The sequence below is a fragment of the Rhipicephalus sanguineus genome, chromosome 2 (genome assembly GCF_013339695.2).
Source record: "Rhipicephalus sanguineus isolate Rsan-2018 chromosome 2, BIME_Rsan_1.4, whole genome shotgun sequence".
NCBI classification, from domain to species: domain Eukaryota; kingdom Metazoa; phylum Arthropoda; class Arachnida; order Ixodida; family Ixodidae; genus Rhipicephalus; species Rhipicephalus sanguineus.
This window is the reverse complement of record NC_051177.1, coordinates 103,026,081-103,051,107: the sequence shown is the minus strand read 5'-3', so window position 1 is coordinate 103,051,107 and position 25,027 is coordinate 103,026,081. Positions and strand designations below refer to the sequence as shown.

At 46.3% G+C, this 25,027-nt stretch overlaps 1 protein-coding gene across 2 annotated transcripts in view; it reads right to left on the bottom strand.

Moving 5' to 3' along the window:
- Positions 1-25,027, bottom strand: part of LOC119383497 (protein croquemort) — a 91,408-nt gene that overhangs the window by 43,803 nt on the left and 22,578 nt on the right. The gene's annotated exons all lie outside the window — the stretch shown is intronic.

Genomic DNA, 25,027 nt, shown 5'->3' with positions numbered 1-25,027 from the left:
CCAGATATCATTCTTATTATCAAGAAATATTCTTGCGAAAGAATTAGCCGGTACGACCCCAGAAGGGCACGTCACAAAAGAAAGGCCTGCCTCGTGCTACCCAGAAACTGCCGAAGTATTCAACAGGAAGCTTCTTATCTAGCAACTTGATCCTTATAGTTTCTCAAAGCTTGTCGAAGATAAAAAATAATCAGCTTTATCAAACCACCATTAGTATTTATTAGTATATGCACCTTGCCCAATGTCAACTTTTTTAACAACCAATAACCACCAAGGTATAGTGACATTTCCAAACAGTAATGACGTTGAATGGCAACATGCAGAAGCGACGTTTTCATCCAATGAACTATCTCCAACAAAGTTCCCATTGTCGACGCGCAATCATTCCTACACGCGTATAAATGTTGATTTGCGTCTCCTCGCAATAGACACGCCTTAAACTATCGCGTCCCATTCTCCTTGGCTTAATTCATCTGCGTCATGCTCGACAGCCCACTGAGTCGGTATTCACCACCAGGAAGTATGTAGAAATTTCATAGTCGCAAACACAGACATGCACACGCACACACACACACACACGGAAGCGGGGCGCACAAACTGAAAGACTGGCAAAAAAAAAACAGTTGGCAACAATGATTGTGCTTCCGCCAAGGGCTTATCACAGCGGAGCCGCCCAGCCGACAGCTCGCGATGCCTTTGTCTTACGCACAAGAAGCAAGAGCGCGTGCGTGTTTGGCGCTTCTCCCCGGCGATCACGTACCGCCCGTGCTGCGTGACTGAATGCACTTATCTTTTTGTTTTATTTTTTGCCTGCATGGTACGGAGGGCAGTTGAAAACAAATTAACGGACTCGACCACTGCGCGCGACGGGAAGTATAATTGTACGAAGACCGCCTAGCTGCTTGCATAACCCCGTACGTAATGTCTAAGCGCAGTACCCAACGTTTACACCTGCCCAACACACGAGCTCTGCACCTTCTTATCGGTGCTTCAGACTCGGTGTTCATTGACGGTTGCACGCGGTTTCAAGACGAACGTGTGGCCACCCTACCCAATGTTTTTTTTGTTTTTGTTTTTGTTTTAACAGAGAAGCTGGATATGACTAGGGCTCGGCATGTCTGTCCGTTGTTGCACGGTAAGCCGAAACAGTGGCAATGTGTTCTATAGTCTCCGTGTATTTAAATACGTCCTCAATTGGGTGAATATATAATGCCGCACCCTCTAAGACAACGCGCGATATTTGCGACACAAGCTATATGAACTCCTGTGTATATGCAGTAGCGCACTTCAACGCTTCTTTGGAGACGCCGGCATTTGTTACATCAACTCGACTACATCATGCGCGTGTTTCGTATAACACGCGTGCCCTAAACGGTCGCGGGCTTTGTCAAAACAACATTTGGAGAATACTTTTTACTTGCCGAGCCCGAGAGTTCACAATTCGTTGAGTTTTTATTCATTCTATTAACCAAGTGAAAAGGGTTTTAGTTTTAACTGAGCAATAAGCAACAATAACTCCCTATTTTTACATCAACAAAAAAAAAGAAAAAGAAAAGCGCTTCGAACGCAAGTCGGCGCTGTCGTATGCAGTGCTGCGGCAAGTTGCGAAGGCCGCGGTCACGGTTACCGTTGTTATAACGGTGTCACTAGCGCACATATTAGTTTCTTTTTTTTTTTGGCACCTAAGTTGTTTTCAACACGTCGCGCTGCTCGCACTAACAAACGCACCAGGCCTTGACGACAGCTTAACGCGCCAAGGATAATAGCAGACCAGATTTTAAGTAAGTGGTTTGAAGTTAAAGCGGGAAACATATGATTTTACGAGTAAAAGGCAACTTACGTAGATGTCCGTAGATGTAAAAAAAAGATAACAGCTGTTACACCTAGGCATAAGCTGAGACCGGGGAAAAGGTTGACGGACACACAGTATAGATAGGATTTCGCTGAATGTTCACCATGACCCAGAAACCCAATCAGTGATCACTGCTGGTTCTGTGGGATTTCAATCTAGGAAAAAACGCTGCTGCAACTTGTACTACAAACCTCATCACATTTTCAAGGAAAGTCTGTTCTCCACGAGTCAACAAACAACACGCTGCGGAAAGCGTGATGCTTTCGCGCCAGTTTTGGCAGGTGCTCTCTATCCGCTGTGAAAGTAACGACAGAAAAGGGGAAGATCGCAAATATTTACCTCTTATGCCCTGCGCCACCAAAGACGAGCTCTGTAGATACGAGACTCGCACGAAGCGCCGGAAAGAATTATCGAATGCGAGGTACACTGATATTTGCCAGTTAAATGGTGCAGGTTCCTTCTTTTCACGTTTTCTCGTTTTCAGCAAAAGTGACGTCAAACCCTCGACGCGGTCCGCGCGAACCGTACACTATCCTCCCCACATTTCGAGCAAATATATGGACAACGCCCCTGAAGGTCGATAGTTCGAGCAAAAGTTCACCTGAAAGCCCTCTTTGCCGTCACATTACATCGCTAAAGCCGCGGCGATGACCGCTTAGAAAACATCGCTACACACGTGCATGCAATGCTCGTGCCCATTCTGTGACGCCACAGTCCGCAATGTGACAGTGACACACTTGCTGTGGACTTGCCCAGGTGTGCAATCAAGCCGCCTTCGCCACCTCCGTGCAGCAGGCCTCAGGCCTGATGGATCACCCGACCTTGATCATTGGATCCATGGACCATATCATCATTAATTGACTACTAAACTTTCTGCACGAATCCCATCTGTGTGTGTATCTTGGGCACCTTACGTTACTATGTCTAAGGGCAAACTATCGAAGAATTAAAAAAAAAAGAGAAACGAGGCATTGCGCCATTCGACGTTCTTGGTTAACGGGTTTTTCATGGCGCTTCTTCATCGACGGGTCTCCTAAAGTCTGCGCGAATTTCAAACAACTGTCCGTCAAAACTCATAGAACCTCCCAAGCAGTGCGCGACCATGCTATATATACCTCCAGCAGATGTGTCGGGGATGATAAGTCAGCTGAACGCCGCACTGGCTCTTTTGACCCAAGGTCTCCCGTGCCCACGGTCATTTGTGTCAGTTACCAGCAGGCTGTCGAGCACAGAAACATTGCTCTAGTGTTGAAAGCCATACGTCAGTGTTGAAACTGGCACGTTAAGCGACGTTAAGCGTTGAAACTTCGCTGTTAAATAAATATCCTCGCATGCTATACTTCAACATGAATTTTTCTAAGTAATACCATTAAAATTACAATCACTTAGCTCCATAGTGATATATAATATTACACTGTATCTATCATATTATTCATAACAAAAAATGATAAAACAGACAAAATGTGGCCGATATTCCCATGGTCACGAAAGAGTTAAGCGTTGAAACTTCGCTGTTGAAGACAGGATGATGTCAAATCATGTAAACATAGTTCAGATGATAAAAAAGAAACCGTATAACGAGCTCGGATCGTAGACCGGTGTTGATCAGTACGTTACGCTTACTGGCACATCGATTTTTTACTGCGACTGAAAATACAGGTTTCACTAACTGCTTCGAAAGAAAGAAAACCATGCGGGATACTAAAGAAAACCGATGGGTTCCTAAGGTATCGCAGATTGAGCAGTGACTACTAATGTGGAGCTTTCAAATTGCGTTATAAGATATTGATGAAACTGCGAGTCCGCGCGTAAGGTACGACGGCAAATCGTAATTTATAGGGCGGCGATGGCTCTTCGCATGCAGCTCCTGCGCGCGCAGTTGCAAACGCAGTTGGTGTGCGTGCCGTATCATTTAAATCTATCGGCAATTTACTAAGAAGTACTTAAGAAATAAGTGTCAGGGTGCCCTCACGTGCCGTGCCTGGCGCGGTTCGCGTTCAATTAATATTCCGGTGCACACCCACACGCCCCACACGCCAAACACGAACGCTGGCATTCGAAGAGTATAAACTCGGGATGGGTTTCGGTGCATCGCAAATCACACGGTTTAAGAGGGGAGCGGCTTTCCTTCAAGAACTTGCTCTGTTGCGCATTCCACGCGGACAAGTTCACCGGAAACCTAACCACCGCCGTCTCGGTGGTTGCGCCGCTACGCTTCTGCGAGTAACGCCGCGCCAAATTGATTCACGGCAGCTGCTTACTGTCGCGGCTGTATATAGAGGCTGGCATAGACGCAGAAAACGTCTATGTCGCGATGCTTTAGTGAGCTAGCGAGGTTTTGTCGAACCGTCGAGGTCACAAAAGCCAGTCAAGCACACTTAACATTATTCTTTCTATTTCGTGTCACGAGCAGTGAGCGGCACTCCTGCTTCTCTTTCAAGCACTTCCGGTCGAGAACTTACTTCCGGTTTTACGAATATTCAGAAAGTCTTGTACAAAATAAAAGCGGCACGAAATCGATGGTACTGGTGCAAGTAAAGAGCTTTCTTGCATACACGTGATATCGGAGCACAAGTTTAGGTAAGGGCTAATTAAGAGTCAGGGAAATTAATGAACATTAATCGAATTAGTTCATTGAAAGAGCAGACATTTTTTTTTTTGTGAGCACCTGGGATCGTAGCGGCACCTGGCGGAGTAGACCTCGACCGCGAGCTTCTTTCTCCGTGGCCTCCGAGATCCGCGGTTCGACATTGCGACGAAACAAAAAGTTGAGCCGAGGAATACACCATGCAGGGCACACGAATGTCGAGGTGCGAGTGCCGCTAACAGACTCCTAAGTCAAGGATCAGGGTTGCCTCCCAATTTTTTTTACACTGGTGCAAATGTAGCTCTACTGGCGTCTCGAAGCAGCGTCAGCTCATTTCGCCATCTCGTCGACAACCGCAATAATTATACGCTCGTCAAACACAAGCAGGACACAAGTTGAGAAAAATTAAGGTCACAAGCAGAATCACAGATGTATGAATGGCGTGAACGCATTTATTGTAGGCTCATAAAGTTCGACGTCCCGAATTAAGGACTAGAAGTAAGTGGCGCCTTAGTGCAAAGCTACGGATTTACATTCGAGTGGCACTGTTAATTTTTTTTTTAGTGGTTGCTGGAGACGTGCGCCTGGCTAAACGCCAATAGCATGCTACTGCAGATGGCAAAGAGGTAACGCACGTGTTGCAATACCGAATTGCGATGCTTAGGTGCCGCGTACAGAATTCGCTCTCGTTTCGCCAGTGGCGCACGTTTCTCGATACTCTGGTAAACAACTTCGGCAAAGTAAAAGTACATTTCATTAATTGATCCAGCGCTCAACGTTGGGCTATACCGTAACAATTTTTATAACTCCGACGGCCACCACGTATCATTTGAAACGGCGCTGAGAAATAGAGCTTGCGAGAGCCACGCAATGTTTGCAGCAAAACGCACCGATTCAGAGATCAAACTTTTTGTTTCTTTTCTTTTTACTACTTATATATTCGTGTTAGCGATTTTTTTTTCCCTGTGCAGGAGAAAGCGAGCGGCTCTGGCTGTCGGCAAACAGACACGCAAGTGAACGCATAATTTAAATCGGAGTTTAACTAATATTATAAGTTTACGATCAGACTCCCAGCACAACACAGTCTAGAGGACTGCTGTGTGTACAGCTGCGAGCGCGCAGCGCACACGTCCTTTTTTATTGATATGACATAATATGATATGAAAAAATCCGTAAACAGGAGGTGAGTGCTCGAGCCAACGTTTCGACAAGTCCACTCGTCGAAACGTTGGCTCGAGCACCCACCCCCTGTTTACGGATTTTTTCATCGCAGCTTCCATCTTCCACTTCCTGCCGTTTTTTGGATAATATGATATGGCATTATATGTTGGCGCACAAATAAGGCAACGGGTATACACATTCATTTCTCACGAGTAGCTGCAGCATGCAATAAACAGAGTTCAAGATAACGTGTCCAATAACGTTCTGCAGAGTCACACCATGTCGTTTACGATGTTGTACATACATTATACGTGTTTGATATCGCATGCAAGTTGAACAACTTTGGGACACTGCAGAATAAAGTCTCGAGGATACAAATAGCATTGTCACATAACAAGAAGCTCTCGAATCACCGGGTGGTACATACAACATGCAGTTCGATTATCAAAAAACAGACACAACTGTGTCAACATCAAGGTAGCCAATAATCACACACAAAAAAAAAACATGGACGCTGTTCCGCGCCAATGTGTTACAATGGGGGCGCTTTATGATAACAGAAGGACAGGCGTTGAAACACGGAAACAAGAGAAGACAACAAGACAACACAAGCGCAGCCCCGTTCTCTTTTCTTGTTTGCCCGCCTTCTTCTGTTATGATGAATCGTTACCAATTAGCTCAACTTTCTTTCGCTTAATACATGTATTGCTGCGCGTAGAGGACACAAACAAGGAAGGAACACAGTGCCAAACACATTTCATTCATTCATTCATTCATTCATTCATTCATTCATTCATTCATTCATTCATTCATACATTCATTCATTCATTCATTGTCTCTTTCTGTACAGGAACAGAAAATAGAGCAAAGGTACAAGGCTAAGAGGCCTGAACTTCCGTGACTGAACTTCCTTGACGTATTGAATGGAACTCCAAGACCAAATTGAAACCCAAGTGCAATTTCTGTCGTTCCAAGCGCTTTACGAATGAGCACCGGAGAGGTTTGATTCGATCGTTTATTTCTTGTTTTCCTTTTTCTGGCACTATACGCAATCTAAAGTTCACCTCATACAAGTTTCAGCGTATAAGTGAATGGGACGTACTCCCCATTTCAACGACTGCCTAAGAAGCGAAGCAAGAATGACCTAAACGAGAGAGTAGCGCGAATTCCCACATAAATTTAAAAAACGAGGAAGTTTTTTTGAGCAGGAGGAAGAGGACCATTCAACGATGTAATCGCTTGAAGGAAAGATTTCAAAGGTAACGAAGGTACTGATCAGGCGCGCGTTCTACAATAAGCGACGCCGAATAATCTCTCTTAATTTCGCGTCTTTATCCGCCGTTGAATTTTAAACCTCACGCACGCAGTTCCATATCTTGACGTCAGCCGAATGCTTACATAAGGTCGAGACCGGCATGTTAGATCACTGCAACCGCATGTCGTTCAATGCTGTAGCCCAAAGTTTGAGAGACAAATCGTCAAATGGGGAAAGGAAACGAAGGTATTAAAGAAGTTGGCTTCCCAGGACCTGTTGCTTTTCGTAACGCGTTGCATTCACGTTGCAAACGGTTGCGCCACTAGAGAAGCAAGTAGTTTCTCAGCTGTCGATTACAATTCGATAGGCAGCGTTTGCTAGTCTGACGACATATTTCCTTCGTCCATTTGTCGTCAGGCATGCCTATTCGATCTGTGTTCTGTCTCCAAGTGTGAGTCAACTGCTTACTTAACCATGAAGGAGGCGGCATAAAATGTTCACGCTCGCACGATGTTTACCATGCGTGCCGTGATGGATGACGTTTCGCGTGCGAATGGCAGACGCGTCACAAGCCTCCCTGCGATGGCCAGTAGCCAGCTTGAATGTGAATAAATGTACATACCAGCCAGTGTCGCACTTACGTACACGTTTATCAAGGAAAAGTTACAATAAATCAATTCTCAACATACTACTCTGAACGCAACGCAACGAAATTCAACACTTTAACAATCGTGGCAACATGTTGAGTATATGATAACCTTTGAAAACCCTCTTCTTTTTTTTAACGCGTTTGTTTCTCTCAACAACGCGATAAAACGCCTGATGGAGAGCGTCGCTGCCTTTTTAAGACAGGTTACAAACAACGTTCATTTTTCGACGAACAGCAACACCAACAACGTCAACAAAAAAGTCGACAAAGAGCTGCTTACCGCATTGTGTTCCCAAGCTTGCTTGAAACAGAAAACGAAGAGTTCGTGTTTTCATTAAAGTTACCACACTGTTTCATATCATTATCGCCCATGGATGAATGGATGGAAGGCCGAAAGAACAGCCGGGTGGATGGATAGATTGATTCAATATGTCAGAAGATGCATACCATAAGACTGGCTTCCAAAAAAAAAAAAAAAAATACCGAAATCCCAACAGACACTAACCAACAAAAACAACTGTTACCGGAATCATGCTTCATTCGAAACACCGAAAACAACTTGAACCGTTGCAAGGGAAGCCTGCCGTCAGTTTACATTCACGGCCTCACCCCAGCAAGAAAAGCAAGCCGAGCCTGGAGTGCATGGACTCGACCGTCTGCGGCCGCCGCTAGCTTATCAATCCCATGCAAGCAACCGTAATAAGCACAACCCCCTCAACAGTACTTCTTTACACTTCAACAGTCTAACCACCAAAGAAGACCCGCCTTCCCTTCACTTCTCCTACCCAGCTGGTCAGTGAAAGAAGTTATAGGTTGCACCTCGACACCTCCGCTGTCACTCCCCCTGAAGAAGGAATCGACTCGGTCGGTAAATAAACCCATATATTGGTTGGAGCCTTTTGACTGTCCTAATTAATTAACCAAACCAGACAGGCAACTCTGTCAAAATGTTCAGCTTCTAAAGTGCTCCATGCAATTGAATTCTGAACACATGCCGAGCTGTAACACGAAATCTGTGTTACGTTGTCAGGTGAACAGCACTTGCGCACCACAGCCAGCGCGTAAACACTCGCCCTATTGTCTTACAAGCGCGAAGGCGCAACAGACAATGAGGCATATCAGAAACCGATTGCACGCCTCGCGCCAGAAGCACATCTCCAAGGCTTTCGATAAGTACAAGAGTGGGACAGATGGCGCCCACAGCTGTGCGAGTCACGCTCCCGTCGCTGCGCGTGAGTGAGCGCGCGCGTAATATCCTCCTCTGTAATAGTCATACCTCTCCTTCGGTCTCCCACAGGGGGGCCCCCTGCTTTCCGGTGCATGTGCACTCGAGTTCGCTCCTGGGTGACGTCACACTCCCGCGCGAGTGCGCCTGCACCGAAGCAAGCGACCGGCGGTGTACGCGGCGCGCGACTGGGCAAACCCGCCACGGCGCGGCTTCGAGCTTGCTCCCTCTTCGACGACGCCTTCCGCGACTGCCGTGTGGAAAAGAAAATGGAAGCAGAGAACGTGACCTCGATAGCTTGAGCGCGATGTGAATTGAATATACGCTGTTGGAACGGGTGGTCAATGCATATATATAGGGGGCGCGCCCTTTGACAACTCCCACGAACGCTTATCTGTGAAATAAAATCGTGATTTTTTTTTAATGGCGGCATTCAAGAAGAGCGCTATATTTAAGCAGATGACTGATTAGATACCCGTTCCCCCTTTCCAAACGCTGAGTAACAGGTCAGAAAATTGAACTGAGCTGAGATCTCTCTGTCTCTCTCTGTCCCATCGTTATATCTCAATTAATTTGATAAATTACTGTTCAGTTATAGCTAAAATGTTCCTTCTTGAGTTTCACGCCTAAACAAAAAGACAAAATAGAAAATGTTTGTTTATATGCTGAGTGTTTACTTCCCTTGGAGCGCAATCAAATAACCGGCCTTTTATCGATATCACGTGTATCATCGAAAGAAAAGCTTTTAGCAAATCGTGACGTTTGGCACATCATTAATAACGACACCCGCAGGCCAGTGGCGAGAGAGCACTTGCGAACTGAAAGCTTCGCGAACTCGGCATCTGCTGAATATTGTCGGTGTAAGAGATCTTTTTTTGTTTTTGTTTTCTTAAAACGAATACCTGGCTGCAATGCACTGCGAATACAAATGTCAAATAGCAAGCACGGACAACGAAATGTTCAGAACGGGGGATACGCGAAAATCACCGAGTGCGCTTTACCAGGCACCTGATTTTACTCCCGCATGATAGCAAACGTCGCCAAAAAAAAAAAATAAAAGAATGAATGAAAGGACGCAACAGCTATATAGTGCCGCTACCCATTGTCACAAACTCTTCCTCACTACATCCTCACCGTTTGCAAAACCTATACCTACTGTTCAAGCCATGGTGCCGCCAGTGGGGTATCGGTACTATGATAAACACACCAACGCCCACACTCCACACAGAGAGATAATAAGACAATGAAAAGTACACAGATAGGTGGAGTAGATTAACTCTCACGTCGCACACGCTGCACTGAGTGATAGCCCTCGTTTAAGTCCACAAATTGCAGAATTGCATTACGCTCGAATGAATTCAGAATCCCTTCATTTACACGAATAGAAGTTTGGGACACTGGTCATTGCTGAGATCAGTTTAAGTTGCTCTAAAAACGATATTGTGTTTTTTTAGCATCGCTAACCTTTTGCGTGCATATGTGGACCGACTCTCTTCGGATCTCCTTTCTCTCCTAATCATTTTTTTTTTCGCTCCTTCCTAAACCTACTTTGCGTACTTCGGGTATCTTCTATGTCAATGTGTTAAAACGATACAATTTCCCTGGAGCGTGGAACGAAACCCGTAAAAAAAAAAGAGCAAGAAGGAAGAAAAAAATAGGTGTCGTGATGTGCCTCTACAGATATTTCAACGAGCAACACTCGCACTAACTCCGCTCTCGTTATCTCGTGCGTACGCGAGCATAGCTGCAGAAAAAAAAAAAGAAAAAGGACAACACCAAAGAAAGGAAACGACGCATTGTTCCGAAACGTGTCACATGCAAATCGGGGCAAGAAGACGCCCACGGCGGCGACAATCGCCAAGTTCAGTCACGTGTCTTTGAGCACGAGAACAGATGTCGTCCCACATTTTCCTGGAAATTATACGCTGCCACACGGAGGAAAATTAACTGGGCCACAGCGGCGTGGTTTTAACTATACAATTCCGAATCCACTTGTACACTGTATCCGGGAGACAACGAAAAATAAAACGAACAAAGCGGTCCCATTTCGGCATTTTTTCAGTCGCTGTGACCCGGCGAGCTTACTACGTACAAAAGGCCACGGGCACGTTAAGAAGTTGTTTACACGCGATGTCTTATCGCTAACATCCGTGAGCTTCTGCGCGCAACGTCCTGCGTTTCCTCATAGACACACCATTAGACTCCCTCCTCTCCTGCAAGGCTTTTCTTTTTTTTTCGGCAAACAATCCTTGGATGCACGCTCCACATACGCATATACAGGTGTTACAGTTCACTTGTGCCAAGTATTTTTTATTTCACGCACTTTAAAGAAAACATGAGGGCGGGGGGGGGGGGGGGGGGATGGACTCACAGGGTCCCTTTGCTCACACCTAAGGCGACTGGAAGGCGAAAGCCACCTTCTTTTTCTTCTCAGTCGACGTATTGTTCCTGCGTCGGCACCCTCCGAAAGCTTTCTGCACCTAATGTGGTTTTACATTGCCTCCAGGATCGGAGGCACCTCACTTGATTTTGCACTGCCTCCGTGATGGGCCACCGTTGACCAAGCTAAGATGCATGTGATGACGTCATAATGACGTCACAAATTAACGAGGGACGCCTGTCAATTTTCTCGTTTGATGAGGCATCTAAGGTTTTCGCTTTAAAAACGGGGCACTTCTCTCAGCATAGATGAAATAATCCGACGTTGCCGAACGAGCGTTACAACTTTTCTATTGAAGAACTTCCGCAAGAGCTACTATTATGAAGTTTAATTAAGTGATCTTGGTTAACTACCCCGCTTAGAGGATTGGCCGTTATCTTAGCATAAATGAAATATTCCGACGTTTCTGAACAAGCCCTACAACTTTTTGTGTTAAAGATCTTTCGCTAGAGTGACTAATTAAAAAGCTAACTAAGCGATCTTGGTTAATTAACCAGTTTTACGTATTGGAAAAAAATATCATCCCGTGCTGCATACGGCTCAGAACAATACTGGGCCAATTCGACACCTGTTTTTTTTTTTTTTTTAATACTTGGTGCAAGGCATCTGAGAAAGCCTGCAAGACAGCACGCAAGAAGAAAATTGGCCGCCAACACCAGGTTACGTGCTTGCGATAAGAGGAAGACGGATCTGTATTGAGGACGGCAGTTTATCAAATAACGTGTACGATAGCCAAGAGCGTGCCATAGCAAATTATCGCAGGCGCTGCGAAACTACTGACTGCTAGTACTACCACGTCGAACTCAGTTAAGTTACTCATTATCGTGCTGCTATAGCCTTAAGAGTGCACGGGGTGTTACTGAATATTTTAATGTTGAGAAGACTAAACGGTACCAACCCATCCGTGCCAGGATATCGTTATTCGGTGAGGCTAATAAAAGAAATCCTCGCACATGTATGCATACCTCAACAAAAGATACATCAAAGTCAGCGAAACTGCGCGTAAACGAATTCTCCATCGCCTAGAGGCAGGATCTGTTTTATGGTCGTTCAAAGCGGAAGTTTACTGCACACAGTAACGCACGTATCTACATTTTAAATGCTTTAAACCGTCTGCGACGTTTATACGCTTATATACGGTTGTACTATGACGTAACATCTGTAGCACACTCTCACCAGTTGTATAAGAAAGAAAGAAAGAAAGAAAGAAAGAAAGAAAGAAAGAAAGAAAGAAAGAAAGAAAGAAAGAAAGAAAGAAAGAAAGAAAGAAGAAAGAAGAAAGAAAGAAGAGTCGATGAATGCATGGAAGGAAAAGAGCGGATATGTTGTCCATGAGGTATAGGCACGTCAACATTTTTAATTACGTTTCACAGCGAAAATTCGGGACCATGCCACCATTTGACGAATTTGCGAGTAGCCACGCGTCAGGATTTTGTGAACGGCGGCATCGCGTGAGGCAGGCGCGTTATCTTGCCCCAGCTGTAATACGCCATGACGGTCATGCTTGCTTAGTCGTGTGTTGCCAAAACTGTAAACAATCATCATGCTACAAAGGCTTCACTCGCTCAGTCCGCCAAGACGCAGTTGGTATACCGCACACCGGTTCTCCAACAAGCGTCACGTTCAGCAAGGACCGACCGAAGCCACAACAATGGCGCCCCTGGCGTCGATAACAGAAGGTGCGCCGGTCGGCCTTTCTTAATCTTAACGTGCTACGTGTGTCTGTATTGTCAGTCAGCAGGTCGACACGCCTTGTCTCAGGCACGTAGCCAGGATCTTTTTCGGGGGGGGGGGGGGGGGGGCAAGGCCTAATTATTCGAAAGAAAGTCTTTTCATGGCAAAAAGAAAAAAAGTTGCCCGGGAATATAAAAGGCTGGACGAATTTCGGGGAAGGGGGGGGGCGCCCCCCCCCCCCTTGCCTACGTGCCTGCCTTGTCTACATACGCGTGACTCGCATGATGTCAGCGTTGCGAAGTTATAGAAACGCCGAGTGCCGGTCCTTTGCTTATGTACCGTGGTTTAAGCCTTCCGAAATCGACTCACTTTGCAATATCGCTGACGTATCATAGAGCAGGCGTTCACTACCCTCATGTCTTGGCTTTTATATATATTACAAGGCGCAGAAGGCAATGAAAGCATTACTGAAGTATTTCAAGTCAACAGATCGTTGTGACCGCCTGCAGACTTGACGTGCTTCCCCAAGTGTGTGCGTCATTCTGTCCACCTCTATTTTTTTTCTTCTGTCCCTCTTTTCGCCCCTTTATCCCTTTCCCATTGCAGGGTAGCAAATCGGGTGTGCGTCTCGTTAACCTCCCTGCCTTCTCACACACATACACACAAGCCGACTCCCAACACTGTGCAGCCGTGTTGTAACACAGGCACGCAACGTGTTGTGCCCCAATGTCCTCTAAGACCAGACCACCAAGGACGTGGCTTGCACAAGACAAGGCTCGCCTTAATATACGCGCGAGGAAAATGCGTCCAGGCCCTCCTCAACTCGCCGTCTCCGCAGTTCTACGCACAGCTGCGTGAATTTGTGGGAGGGTGACAGCTGCGGGTATTTGCAAGCCCTGTTGATGATCGAATCGTGATAACAAGCTCGAGAAATCATTCGATGTCGTTTGTTATTCGCCTTTCGTTTATTGCCCACGTTTCCTGGACCCCGAACGTTAGTCGCGTCAATCACCGTTAATTCCGCGTGCTCCTTTTCGTTTCCTCCATTTTCCTTTCTTGTTTTCCTCTATAGGAGCGACTGCTTTCGCGGATACTATTTCAGACACCGACGAAATCCGCCGTATTGGCATTCTGAGCCAATCGGGAGAGGCTCACGCAATGCTCCTGTACTACCTCGTTTTCCTGGAAGCTCTCTTGCTGTCGGCGCTTAATTTCGTGCATGGGGAGCATTCCATTTCTTTTCCGTGTTTTTTTTTTAATACGCCAGCGCGTTTCACAATGTTTCACTTTTGAGACAGACAACACAGCCGTGCGTCACCAGCCGAATGCGCCAATCAGAACCGAAACAATGGCGAGTTCCACAACATGGCGGAGTCTGACGACATACCTCAGTCCGAAGAATGTTGTTATAATGCTTCAATTGTTCCTATGAGCAGCTGTTAGCCAATTGAGATAACAGATATAATATTGCTAAAGCGAAATCGGCTCGCCAACGGAAAATAACAACTAAGGACAACACGCTTTATCAATTTCGCCCCACAGCATACACGTATACGTTTCTATAAGAGCTTTCGGTCACGTTTTGTTGTTGTTGTTCCTGTTGTTGTTCGTCCTCGTGTATTTCCTTGTTGCATTTGTGGAAAAGGTATGTTGGCATCAAGGGGTGATGCCGATTACTCCCTTTCATCAGAAAAACGCAGCAATACTGTTACCACAAGAACACCGGAAAGGTGAACCAGGTGCGCACTACACAAGTGTGGTTACGCTAGACCCTCAAAGCACGAAACGTTACCACCGAGAAATGCAGCCTGAAAATGTCACTAGAACAGGTATCACTACACAAATGGAGATGTAAGATCACACCGACCTTTATAGATCGCGCCGGCTGTTCTTCGTATATTTAACTGCCTTGCGCCTGATCGCCTTGACTGCACAGGCGCTTCGTGCAGGCAAAGATGCCGCGTCCGCGCGTGAAAGCATGCGGCTCGCGAGCTCACCTTCGCTTATTCTTCGTGTAATCACACAGCCGAAGTATTCCTTCGCGACGTATTAGGGCTGCGTTGTCTTGTCTCGGCTGTGCACTGCCATAAGCACGTGTACACTGCAGCTGGGGACGCACGTGCTTACAATACGCGTGTGCTTGAACAATGGAGACAACACACGAAGGTGTGCGCAGTCGCGGAGCCCCCACAAAGCGCGCTATTTTTTGCTTCGGTCTTTCTTTCCTCGTCACTCTCCGATTAAGTCTTCTCTTTCCTGAACACTTATTTCCTGAATCGTTCGGCGCGCACACGCAGACACACGACCGCCGATGTGCATGGTCGAACCAAATCACCGCAGATTCAATGCTCGCCGTTACTTATAAACGGCATCATCGCTGGCTGTCATCTTCATATATATGTATATAAATATTCCGAGATTTCACGCGCAGCTTGGCAAGCTCGCGCTGACCGAACTGTGGATATACGATAGGCGCTGCGACAGGCAATAAAACACGTATACGACGAGATGGAGGAAATGCAAATACCCACATACGCGTGTATACCTACATTTATGATATCTACCAGCTTGCTTGCGCAGCTTTGTTGGGCCGCGCGCCGACATATGACTCCGCGAAATGAGTGAGAGAAAGAGAGAGAGAGTAAACGCAAGAGCAATTTGTACTGCCGTTATGTACAGGAAAGCGGATAAAATCAAGATAGTATTACCAGCGAAGCTGTTCAAGCTGTCGGTAACTTGTGCTCCGTCGTAAAAAACTATCATCATCATGAACCGGCACGCGCTCTCTTCATTCTCTTTGCAGTGAAGCTGTTTACGCTATCGTTAACTTCTGCTCCGTCGTACAGAACTCCTTAGGCGTGGTATGCGCTACAGGAATTGGGCAAGCCCCACTGTACAGCAGGTGTGAGCGTCAAACGATAAGCGAACACGTGAAAAAGAGGCGCAGAAAGAAAGAGATAGAAAGGAAGAGATAGAAAATATACAGAAAGAAAGAGAGAGAGAAAGCAAGCGATGGAAAGAAAGAGGAAGAGGAAAATAGAGATAAATAAAGGGAATACAGACATACAAAGATAAAAAGACCGAAAAACATAGACAGATAGAGAAAAAAAAATTGAAAGAAACAGACACGAAAAAGAGATAGAAAAACAGAGAGCGAGGCAGAATGAGAGAGAGAAAGAAAGGAAAGAAAGAGAATGAAGATAAGAAGTGAGAAGCAGAAATAAACAGATAAAGAAAGAAAGAAATAGAAAGAAGCAGATACAAAAAAAAAGAGATGCGAGAAACAGAGAGAAAGAGAAGAAAGAAAAAAATAAAGAGAAACAAGGCAGGCCACAGAGCTGCGCTCTTCCTTGAGGCTTGGCACCACTAATGCGAAGCTGCCACGATTTTATAGCTTGTATACTCAGTATGCATTGAATAAAGTTCTTCTTACCGTACCGTATAACACGCCGATTAGCGGGTGAGAACACCGCGCATGAAGAGTAGCTGAACGACAACAGCCAAGTATATGGCGATAACTTCGCACAGGTTTTGAAGCAATCTGCTGTTCGCAAAGCCTCAAGCCATTCGCAAATAGACACTGTCGATCATCCCTGGCTGTGCGCAGTTACTTTTCCGGGTGTATTTCGGGCGTCACTTCCTTCGTTATCATTGTGGCAATCGTTTTCCTGCATAGTGCACAAAGAAGTATCTCGTAGAGACTATTTTACGGGCGGGTTTCGGTACCGCCATGCAGAGCTGTTAACCTTGCCGTGTTTTATCTTGAACAACTAAGCGAACAGCGCTACGGTGGGCGTATACACACGAAAACTGTTGGGTTGGTGCATTCGGCGTTTCCTGGCTTTACCATATGCCTTACGTAACATAGTCTATATGCTCTGACCTTTCTGCGAAAGACTTTGCTTGGCGAATTATGGGTGAAATATGTCACGTAGAAGAAGAGGCTTACACGGAGTCGGCCATGTCTGCCAGAGCGACTCGACCTCTGGCAAAATCATCCCCACCACCGCCACCACCTGCACGCTTACGGTTTGAGAGTGTCGCTATACGAGCCGAGACAGAAAGACTCGCTCGCATTATGCATGTCATTAAAATATACTTAGGCGAACTCTTGCGTCAGCGGCTGAGCGAGGTTATACGTGGTTTCAAAAGCCCATGAGCGCGCGCAGGCGCAGCAGCAGCAATTATGAAGTTCATAATCTGTTTGAAGTGACACATACCGGACGAACGACATTCAGAAATGTATTTTTGCTAAATGTTGAATGGTAAGGCTCAGCAAGAGAACACCAATACAACAACCACTGCAGCTCTGCTTCCCAGATTTAGCATGCCGTGCCCACGAGCAACATTACTGAACTTAAGCAGTACTCACTAAGTAAAGTAAGTTAGTGGCGGGTAACACATTATACGGTCATCTTATATGTGTAATGGAAACGGCGCCGCCATCTTCAAAACTTGAAAGATGTTGGGCAGCTTCATGCAGTCAAGAAAAGCAGACAGCAGCTGAAACAGAAACATCACTTGTGTAACTGTAGTCTTTGTTGGTGACCAGGGTGTGATCTCGCAAAGCCCTTCGTTCGTGATTGCCTTTTGTTATTGGCCAGCGGCATTCACTATTGATATGCCAAGCATCAGAATTGGCTGAAAGGTCTTCTATAGTGTAATCATCGTGCAAGTTGTCCTTTTTTTCTTATTCTTTTTTTTCAGTTGAATTACGAGCCCACAACGTTTGCGTCTCTCTTCCAGCAGTGAACAACCAACCAAATCCCGGTACTCCATGCGCGCATCTACAGTGCTGATCACACTTCTGGGACGGTTCGAAATATGAGCCGACGAAGCCGAGACCGAAATAGACACGACGGGAATGTATATGGGTGACGTGGTCACGAAGTGACATGGTGATGCCTTCTCCCCGTTACAATCGATCGATAAAATCGACTGAGGAGAAAAAGAAGATGGCTTTCGCCTTTGAGTCGTCATAGGCGAATCCATAGGCACCGTGCAACATTATTACATCTTATTATACATGGATGGGTCTTGCATTCACAAAAGCGTAAATTCGTTTCGCATCGGAATGGCGGACGCCTCTACATGCGATTCCTGCGGAACTGAAGAGACAAATGTGCGCGTCTTGTGCAGCTGCGTTCGCTATGGCACTCAGCGATCCCCGTTCCGGATGCTTCTGAACAAACTGCACTCGAGACCATTTTCTGTAAACAAGATTCTAGGACCGTGGACATGTGCCTCGGAGGCACAGAAGGCAACGAAAGCGCTGCTGAAGTACTTAAAAGTCAACAGATTTGTACGGCCGCCTGCCAACTGGATGCTTGTTATTATGTTAATCCCTCTCATTTATTCTGGCTCTCTTTTCGCCCCTTTATATCCCTTACCCCTGTGCAAGATAGCAAACCGGACGTAAGTCTGGTTAAACTCCCTGAATTTCCTTATCTATCTATCTATCTATCTATCTATCTATCTATCTATCTATCTATCTATCTATCTATCTATCTATCTATCTATCTATCTATCTATCTATCTATCTATCTATCTAATCTTTATTTATTTATTTATTTATTTAAATTATTTATTTATTTATTTATTTATAGTAATTGACCGTCTTTGACCGACCGCCTTATGATCGGTCAAATAATCTGCTCGCTGTACTGATGACCGGTACCTGTTCTGAAGTAGAACTCTACCGATAGGTAAACGCATATCTTCGTAACTGTGGGGGCACGACTCAACGATCCATTTCCTGTATACGCGTCTTCGCTCTGTCCTCGAACTCGATCAGCCGGCGACAACGCGTGCTCACGCGACTGAGCCCTCTTGTCGACAAGCAATCTATGGCACTGAATTCGCATAGATACGAGCCCCTTGAAAAGGAGCCAACGTACGCCTTCCAAGAAATATGGCGAGGGGAGTCTCGAGAAGAGGCTCCATCGCCACGCGGTCTCAAAGCTTTCCGGCATTCGACGACAAAAAAGAAAATGTGAAACGTGAAATTTGGCAAGGTCAGCCGCTGTTCACGTGAGTGAGTGAGTGAGTGAGTGAGTGAGTGAGTGAGTGAGTGAGTGAGTGAGTGAGTGAGTGAGTGAGTGAGTGAGTGAGTGAGTGAGTGAGTGAGTGAGTGAGTGAGTGAGTGAGTGAGTGAGTGAGTGAGTGAGTGAGTGAGTGAGTGAGTGAGTGAGTGAGTGAGTGAGTGAGTGAGTGAGTGAGTGAGTGAGTGAGTGAGTGAGTGAGTGAGTGAGTGAGTGAGTGAGTGAGTGAGTGAGTGAGTGAGTGAGTGAGTGAGTGAGTGAGTGAGTGAGTGAGTGAGTGAGTGAGTGAGTGAGTGAGTGAGTGAGTGAGTAAATAAACGTTTATTGAGACCAGCAAAACGCGATAAAACGCGCACACGGCTAATCCCATGACGGGACCGACAGGTCTAGCCTGCCGGCCCGATCACGTGCGCGCTGGAGGGCCAGGATTTGGTCTTGATAGGCGGGACTTCGCAGAAGCGCGTCCCACTGTTCCCTGGTGAACTTCAGGCCCACCGACCCGCACTACCAGAGCATGTCAGACAAACTAGCAGCCTCGCCTCATGCCGCGCAAGAACAATTCGAGTAAATGACCGCATATATGCCATTAAAGAACGCCAGATTTGAGTAGGGGTTAGCTTGCAGGAGTCTGGCGAGTGACCGCCTGCGGCCTGCTTATAGTTCCGAATGAGGTGGCCGGAAGACCCTTCTCTCTAAGTTAAAGAATATAGTGTTTTTATTTTGCGCGCTAGGAGCGTCCCTGTGTCCGGGAGGCGTGACGCCAATCCGTATAAATCAGAGGAGATGCGAACGCAGGCAGGGCAGCAGTGTGCACCGCAGTCGCACACAGCCATGCACGAAGACGCGATTATCAGTATAATAGACAAGCAGTCTCGTGTTCGCTTCAGGCAAAAGAAGAAATCAGGGGCCGAGTTCACAAAACTTCTATTTCGTAAGTACGTTACCCCATTGGTCAGCACGCCTCGCTAATTATGTGTATAGCATCATCATTGGCCGAAATATTCTCTTACAAAAATGTTTAGCGTAAGACGTTTTTCTGGATGCAGGTCCAGGAGATTAACGTTTCGAAGATCGGTATATCGTGTGCACGTATGATTAAGATATAAGGGCACTTCCAGCATGCAGGTATCTATATTTTTGATGTCTGTTATTGTTAAACCAGCAGGTGACTTAAGTTATGGTTTAGTGATTGAAGGTGCACGACACAGCGTGCACAACCAGACCTTCATGTTTAGCTACCGTGGCTATCGACTAAACGTCCCACTTCAATTTAGCCAAGCAATGCGGCGTGCTAGTCAGATTTACCATCACTGTTTGTGAACTAGTGGTAAAGGTACGCAAGGCCTCAACCTAGATCTCCCTTCCTCATCAGGAGCGATTAGCTGCAACTTATACGATCTGTTTTCAGTAGGGCAGTACTGTTCTTTTTTTCGTTCGGGCTCTCGTATCACACACACGAAATCCATATATATATATATATATATATATATATATATATATATATATATATATATATATATATATATATATATATATATATATATATATATATATATATGCAGAGAGAGAGAGAGAGAGGGGGGGGCGCAACTCATTACCTATTTACCACTTCCTTAGATTGAAGGTACTCACTACGTCAACTTACTGTGGGCCAATACCCGCTCGCTACGCAACACGAATACATTAGGCATTCAGTTTCCAATATATTAGGCCAGCAGTAACTAGTTGCAAAACTGCCGCATGCGTACTTTAGGAACGCACTTGCTCCATTCGCTAAATCAACTGTGCGTGCAGTGCTGGCTTCATGCCGTCTAACGGCTATCATCGCTGCCACGCGATGCGACCTATACATTCCTCGCGACATTTGTGCGTGGGTTGTCACATTCATAAGGCACACTCCTCAATTTTCCCCGAGTCCTGTGGTCCCAAACCGCGCAGTCCAATCAAAAAGTACAAACAAATACGTACCACACAACATTACACGCAGCCGTATTTCATCGCCATCGGCCGTCTGTGTACGCATAGCATTCGGACTTCGAGTGTAATGCATGTATTCGCATTCCATTACGTAGCCCAGCTGTTTCGCCGAATATAAAAGAAATGTACATTGAGATAGTCGTGTTTGTTGTTTGACCCGCCGCGGCGGTCTATTGGTTATGGTGCTCGACTGCTGGCCCGAAGGTCGCGGGATCGAATCCCGGCCTCGGCGGCCGCATTTCGGTGGCGTCGAAATGCTAGAGGCCCGTCTGCTTAGATTTAGGTGCACGTTAAAGAACCCCAGTTGGTCGCATTTTCCGGAGCCCTTCACAACGGCGTCCCTCGTAATCGTATAGTGGAATTATTATGTTTGTCTGTTTGTGTTGAGCCCAAAAGTGAATTTGTGTTTAAGTAGTAGGTGCGCAAGACTGCATGAGCGCTTGTGACCAAGTGAACAACGAACGCTTCCTGGCCTGTATACTTGCGCGAAATGTAAGACTTCTCTCCTCCTCATAATTCAATCATGCTCGTCCCTTCCTCAGCGCAAGGTAGCAAAACGAGTTGACTGCGCGCTCTTTCTTTCGACTGGTGTTGAGAAGATCGGGCGACTTCTTCACAAAGGCTTCATTTTGCTCTTGTGGACAGTCAATGATCTGGGACCAAATTCGCGAAGTATTCCAGTCGTAAGAGCTATTTGCCATTGGCCAGCGAGCTGCACTAATTATGTCTGGCGCCAGGACTGCCTGAGATTTTCTCTCAAAACCAATTCTATATGTGTAAGACATTTTCGTGAATACCGGCCCTCGTTTGTAGGCGTTGTTTGCCATTGGCCGACTGTCATCGCCTACGATACGACCAAAGCCAGGATTGGCTGGAATTTTTCTCTTAAAGAAGAATTCCAGTGTAAGAGCTTTGACGTGATTACTGTCCCGCGGTCCCGTTGATGGAGACGTTCTTAGGCCATAATTTTAAAGGCAGATTTCAGCTAATAACGATGTCGGACATTCACCGACATCCAATGCGAGATGTCGGCGAGTGCGGTCGACCAAAAGCAAACGGAAATTAAGAACAAAAAGTTTCGCGAATTAGGTCTTTGGCTTTTTATTTGAATGATAGAGGGGCTCGCATACACACCTAGCCCACTTTAGCCATTGGTCAGCTGTCTTTGCTAATACAATATGTCCCCTGTAATTATTGCCTTGCATTTGCTCTTACTGACCTGGCGCAAGAACCTGTTTCTTTTTTTTTTCGTTTCTCTTTTTCATTGTGCGGGGCTCCGTGCTTTGCCTGGCTCATAGCGTACGAAGCAGTGCGGCTGCTCTTGACATCGTATCGTACCTCCCTACTTAAACTCTTGACATTAATAGTAAGTCATAGGATCACAGCAGCGACATGCACTTCCCTCAGCTGTGGCTATAGATGTGTATGACGTGGACGGGCAGAGAGAAATGAAATTCGAGAGGAAAACCAGTGGAATCGAGGCAGGTCCAAAATTAGTGCTTCATTATGAATGAATGAATGAATGAATGAATGAATGAATGAATGAATGAATGAATGAATGAATGAATGAATGAATGCCCTCCGATCGTCTGGCTAATGCAATGCATGACAGATTAGGAGCAACGAAGTTCAGGAGAGAACTCATATCGCCAAATCAGCGATAAAATGAATGAATGAATGAATGACACAAGTTTCAATAAATATTCTATATGCAATGTGAGTCGCTGAACGCAACTGCCCCTTCCCACCTGCCTCAACCTGGTACCGCCACCGTCACTCGCATTTAGCGCGACCTTCGAGTCTGGCGAAGGTGCTTAGCAGGGGAGCAATTACGGAGGCGCTTAGCGAGGGAGTCCGCCTTACACCGGTGTGTGTGAGCGCGTGCGGTCATCGCGAGCCTCTCGGACACAGCACGACAACGCCGTTTGCCCCGAGAGTCGCTCGAGCCGGTTTCCATACTCGCCTGCAACGTCCCGTAGCGCAGCACCATCTTCCTCGCGGCCTTGACTACACCCTGCTGCCTCGGGAAAGAAGTCGCGCCGTGGAACAGCGTCGCGAGGGGAAAAAAAATGAGCGCGAGTAAGTGCGTTCATATAGGGCACGGTCGCATGCTCATGCCGGCGCACGAAGGACGCGTCTTGCCGATTCTTGCGATGACTCGTAATGATGTATGCCGGTGTCATAACAAGTAATGAAGATGACGGCCACGGCTCAGCGAGAACGGCACGCACGACGTCAAGGCCGCGACGCGATCGCCCCGTGCGCGATTTACTGTTATTAATTGAGCTTGTTTACTGGCGCTGTAATCTCAGCTCCTCGATAATGAATTGAGGAAAGTGGCGCTTCGCTATATGTCAACGACTGATGACCGAAATGATTGCTCCCTCGCAATCCCTTATTAAGGTTGCTTTCAGTAAACAGTAAGTAGGTGCATGTATCTAACTGTTACCCATAATTGCAGTCTTATTAGTTCATGTCTTAGGAAAGCCCATTTGGGGACGTGCATGATCTCAATGTATTACACGCGTCAGTTCCGGCACTGTCGTACGTTGATGGCTAGCGCATGTCAAATCCTGTACCGCAGTGCGCAACGGCCCATTGCGTAGCCGAAGCGAAGGGATGTTGCAACGGCGCGTGTTCAGGTAGCGCAAGAACAGCGTTGCATGTATGACGGATCCGTGGGGATTTCGCTACGCGCCGCGGAGCTTCAGCATGAAGAGCGGTACCCCTCGATCGTCTGCAGTGCGCGAAACCATCACACGCAGTGCTATAGCACTGCGTGTACGTATACGTATTGGTTTCTTCCTTTGTATATAATGTGACCGCATTCGTATGCTTATTGAACGCTTGACTGCGGTTGAATGAGAATGCGTCGCAATTGGCCGATACATTCGCTGTCATGTATTCGCTGAGCTAAGCAAATCCTGTGCTGCTAAGGTATTTGTGAGACCACGGAAACAAAGAGATTCGGTTGGAAAAACCAGCATGCCAGCATGCTTACGGATAGCTGTCAGTAAATTGAAAGTGGTCAGCAAGGACTAACACGACAACCGCGCGAAAACTTGCTTTTTCGCTCTTATACATAGTTAATTTCGCACCGCAACGTTTGCGAATAATATTAAAAGTGAATGCCACAAGCGACCACACAAGTCCGGAATCCACCCGTCTTGCTACCTATGTTGTTTTGTTGACCGTATGTGCGACCCTTCAGTAGATTCCCCAAGGGCAGAATATTAACGAATCAGACTAGAAAAGCAGCTAAAGGTATGGCGTTGATTGCACATTATACTCGTTGCTTGAAACACGTTCACGAAAAAAAAAATCAAAGCAGGAATGCTAATAAATGGCGATTTACGCGGGAAAAAACCCCCGCTGCCTCGAGCGTATACGTGGTACTAATTGGCGTCTTTCGCCATCACGTATACGCAATAGGCCGGAGTGCGGGTGTTTGTTTGGAAGCAACGGTGTAAAATATACGATGCGGCCTCGTGCGTACAATGGCTAGTGCATGGCGTCGATTACTGAACGGGAGATCTGCTCATAAGATACGCTTCTAATATACATATCTCGGTGTCCGTCGTTCAGGGAACTCTTTAATTGTGGCCTTCTGACGCATTCAACAATCAAAAGTGAGGGACCTCTCTTTCTCTCTTAGATGCAAGTTCTCGAACTGTTGCCCGTGCACTCTTGTGAGCACACCAACATGAACTGGCCTAGTGCAATCGTCATTATTATTCGGATCACGGCTTCTTTAAATTCTTCCCGCTAGCGCGACCGTATGCGTCCCCTATCTTTTACTCTACCTGTACGCCGCACTAACTTCTCTCCGCTTGTCTTTTTTTTTGTCTTTTTTTTTTGTTAGTACGCGTAAACTCCAGGAGGCTAGCGAAACATGCAGATGGTGGTTAACTTCGACGTTTGACTATAAGATGCGTCAGCACAGAGAAAATCGTAAACTGCAGACGTTCGTACCTTAAAGGAGAGAAAATAAAATCACTTGAAATCCGCGCACTTCGCGCGCTATCAACCGCACGTCCAAAGGAGACGCAGTAAAATAGTTCGACGAGAATTCGTCTGCTCGGGTAACACGCTGGAGTCATTGACCCAAGTCAAGGTGAAACAACACGCATAATCCTTTCGGGACCAGTACGGATTCCTTCTTTTAA